Here is a 4,163-nt window from a genome sequence, read left to right on the forward strand (position 1 = left end):
GCGGAGCGCTCCCAGGCTCGAGGGGCAGCAACAGGAGCTGGGATTCGCCCCTCCTCGCACACACCTCTAGCCTTCTTCACCTCCCGCGGGAGATGCGAGCACTGTGCTGACCTCCGCTGGAGGCCGAACATCCCAGATCGCGCTACGGTCCCTGAGAAACACTCACACGCCGACCTCTCAGAGCACTTCCGCCCAAGTACTCAGAACGACGGGCGTAAGATGGCTGCCGCGCATGCGTGCAGTCGCGCAGCCTCAGAGAGGCCCCGCCTCTCACCTTTGCCCTGCGTCACGTGGTAAGGGCGGCTCAAAAACCGCCATTGCCAAACCAGCGCGGCGACCTCATCACGTGATGCAGACCTACCTATACGGCCGACGGAAGGCGCAAAAGTCCTTGTCATGTGGAGCAGGAGGCCTCGGAATTCGCCACTGTCACATGATGGAGCTAAGCTAGCGAAAGGGGAGGGAAAGAGACCGGCGCCACGTGACCAACCCACGCAACGCCCACGCTCCTGTTCACGTGACTGCGACCCGCCCCCTTATCTCTTTTCACCCCGCCCTCCCACTCGGGCTGGGCCTGCGTCGAGCCGCAACACGGCGGCGAGGGGGCGGGGCTCCGGCCGGTCACGTGCCCCCGCACCTCCCCGGCGCGCGCCTGCCCGCCCGCTCGCTCGCCCCCGGCCCCGGCTCCTCCTCCTCCTCTTCTCGCCATTGCAGTTGGACTCAGCAGCCCGACGCGCACCGCGTGGCTTTTGGGGGGAGATACCCCGGCGGGCTGTAGCAGGAGGGCGGCGGCGGCGGCTGCGTTCGGGGAAGGGGACGCCGACAAGGTAAGCGTCAATGTGGCGGCCGGGCCCGCTCCCGCCTCTGCCCTTTCCCCGCTCTCCTGAGCTCGGTCTCAGCTGAGGGGTCACGGTGAGGAGGCTGAAGGCGCCCCGCGCCCTCCGCCTTCGCTCGTTCCTCCAGCCCCTGCTTCATTTCTCTCTCGCCGGCCTCGCTCCCGCCCTCGGCCGTTACTCTCCCCCATTGTGCCGAGGAAACAAAATGGCGGCGGCGGCGGCGAGGGCCCGGTGCGCGCGCATCCGCTCCCCCCTTCGCGGCCCCTCGGCCCGCGGCAGCGCCACGCGCGGGGGGTGCGCGCGCACCGGTCCCCCGGCCGCCGCCTCCCCCGGGCCGGGCTTTGTCTGTTGCGGCGCCTGGGCTACGCGCGCACGTGTCTGGAGCACACACCCCCTCGGGCCCGAGCATCCTGGCGGGGGCCCTCCTCGCCCCTTCCTCCTCTTTGTCCCGGTCCCGCCCCGGGTTCCAGGAGGGTCCCACGTTCCCGAGGCGGGAAACGTCTCCTCCTTTGTCCTCACTGGGCACGGAGAGGCGGACCCCCTCCTTGGAAACCCTTTGCCTACGCGGATTGCAGAGGAAGCCTTTGTGGGTTCGCCAGGTTTCCAAATGTCTGGTCAGCCAGGCCTCCCTCAGATCAGGATTCAAACTTGGGAGGGTTTAAGGTTTCCTTTTCTTTAGTTCAGGTGTTTTCATTGATGTTGAGTGTTTTCCAGATTGCTTAAGATTTGTGTCTTCCCCCCAAACGGTGATCTGAAGGGGTGCGATGTTTGGGTGCACTGTAATCTGCCAATGTTGCTACGCAAACGTGGGTGCTTAAAATTTTTTTCTACCTTTATTTTCTCAAGTAGTTGAGCGAGATTCTTGTGGCTACTCATGGGGTTCTGCCCCAGTGAATCCTATGCCTGGATGAATTATTTGGGGTGTACAGTGCTCTGCATGCTGTCCCTCAGCTCAGTGTCCAAACTGGGGGAGAGTAAGCGATCTCTTCTGAATATTTACAAAATTTTAAATTGCCGCATGATGGATCAGTGAGGAAGCATCGATTTTGGTGTTAAATCTTCCTTTTCCGGACTTAGGTATTTCAGTCATTCTGAATCTGCCTTTATGATTGTCGAAGATTCTACTGTTTAAAGAAATGAGTGGTGCGATGGCATATTTGGGGTCCACGGGAGAACACGAAGTGCCTTCTGAAGTTAGGATTCAAATTTAGAACTTGAAGCTCTCTTTTCCTCAGGTATTTGTGTTTGGGACTCTCCAAGGACTGCTCACAGTGCTGCCACTATGCTTTGTGTGTGATGCTTTGTGTGTGGTCTCGTGGGATGTAGCTACTGCAGCCGCTCAGACTGTGAATGGAGTGTGGGAACCAGGGCCTCATTCACAGCTGGAAAAGAGGGAGGAAGGCCCCAGGACACTGGGAGGTGCTACTGTCCTTGTCCAGTAGTGGTGGGGTCTTTGCCCTTGTGCTGTCTCTTACCTGTATGGGTAGCTCTTGGTCCTAGGATTTGTGAATGCAGTCTGCAGGCCCTAGTGCTGCCTGGAGTATTCTTTAGTTCAGGATGTGGCTGGCCATGACTGCCACGCTTGGTCCTGCCAGCACTGGGTACTTATTTATCAGTCTCCCAATCTTCCTGGAACTTGGACAGCCTCTTTCTGTAGCTGAGAGGTGCCAAATTGTTTGCAGTTTTTCTTTGTTTTTCCTGATGGAACTTGTCTAGTGCCTGCAGACAAAATTTCTTTTAGCTTCTTTTAGTATTCTTGATAGTTTTAGAGGCCCATATTCCTGAGTGAGAAATCTAAAGCTGTCATTTTTCTCAGGTTCTTACTGTCAGATACCACATTGACAGCAAATACCACATTAACAGCAGCTGCTAATTTTGATTACACACATACGGTGCTCCAGGTAGGGACAGGTGGAGTCATTGATGGGGAAAAAGCCTTCTATAAGGCAGCCTCTTTGGGTAAACAGTAGATAGCATCTTATGTGTCTTTAGGGTTTAGCAAAATGTGGGGTTAGAAGTGTTCTTACTTTTGAATAGGGCTTTAGAAATTTTCTTTGGGCTGGAGCGGCTCCCTCTTACCCACCTCTTTCACACTCCTTTCCAGTTTCTTATGATCACCTTTCATGGCCCCAGAGGAATAATAGCTTTCCTCATTTATACCTCTTGGATTTGCCATCCTGCTACATTTTGTTAGCAAGTTAATTGACTTAGTGCAGTTTTGAAAGATGTGTAAGTGTTACCGTTTAGTGTTAGCATGTCTGGCCCAAGAAATTGTGACCTATTTGAACCTTTGTAGGAAATGGGATTTTCTAGGTTCTGTTTATTGGATATGTTTTTTCCTCTTAGCAGAGTCCTAGGAGAGGAAGATTTGATTTGTTTTCAGTGGAAGGGTTTGGAGTTAGTGGTAGCTAGTGGTTTGACTGGAGTCTACACACAGTGAATTAGTGAAGAGGGTTGGGGCCATGAAGGATTGAAGGTGGACTTCAGTTTCCTGCTGCAGCATTTGGCAGCTTTATCTGAAACGTGTAGATGACCTCTCTGCATTATATAGGGCAAGTTGGTGCTGAAAAGATAGTGAAAGCAGGATAGCCAGGTGTGTGTTAGGGAGCCTCATTAGTGTACTGATTGATTGATTTATATTTTTCGAGACAAGAGTCTTGCTCTGTTGCCCTGGGTAGAGTGTAGTGGTGCCATCATAACTCACTGCAGCCTCGAACTCCTGGGCACAAGCATTTCTCCTGCCTCAGCCTCCCAAGTAGCTGGGAACTACAGGTGCATGCCACCACACCTGACTAATTTTTCTATTTTTTTTTTTTTTTTGTAGAGATGGGGTTTCACTCTTGCTCAGGCTGGTCTCAAACTCCTAGCCTCAAGCTATCCTCCCGCCTCGTCCTCCCAGAGTGCTATGATTACACGAGTGAGCCAACTCACCCATCCTGATTTTTAAAAATTTTTAATGATATTTATGATCTGTTAAATCCCTGTGAGATTTTTTCCAAGACAGCACTTCACAGGTGATCCCATTATAAATCGCAATTGGAAATTCGGACGCTTAACATCTGCTATTTTAAGATGTCTTGTGAAAGCTATGTCCAGTTGAAATTTAATTAAAAGTGTAGCTACTAGTTTTAAAAAGAAAATGTGTTAACTATCTAAGGACCCTTTTTTGTGGACCATATATGATCACCAAGGAACATTTAGTCATAAAATCGAATGTGTATCCTTTTACTAAAGTGTGTGAATAATTTGCTCCAAATTATTTTTATAATCTTAGGTGATTAGTGAGAAGTGGTTCTACTGGCAATTTTTTTTTTTTTTTTTTTTTTT

General features: G+C 51.7%; 1 protein-coding gene across 5 annotated transcripts in view; it reads left to right on the plus strand.

Moving 5' to 3' along the window:
• The first annotated feature begins 649 nt into the window (after positions 1-649).
• Positions 650-4,163, plus strand: part of ILF3 (interleukin enhancer binding factor 3, 90kDa) — a 29,132-nt gene continuing 25,618 nt past the window's right edge. For all 5 annotated transcript variants that reach the window (XM_012641281.1, XM_012641285.1, XM_012641283.1 and 2 more), the window contains exon 1: positions 650-827. The gene's annotated coding sequence lies outside the window, so the exon portion shown is untranslated. The remainder of the gene's footprint in view (positions 828-4,163) is intronic.

This window comes from Propithecus coquereli, unplaced genomic scaffold (genome assembly GCF_000956105.1).
Source record: "Propithecus coquereli isolate 6110/MARCELLA unplaced genomic scaffold, Pcoq_1.0 Scaffold164, whole genome shotgun sequence".
NCBI lineage: Eukaryota > Metazoa > Chordata > Mammalia > Primates > Indriidae > Propithecus > Propithecus coquereli.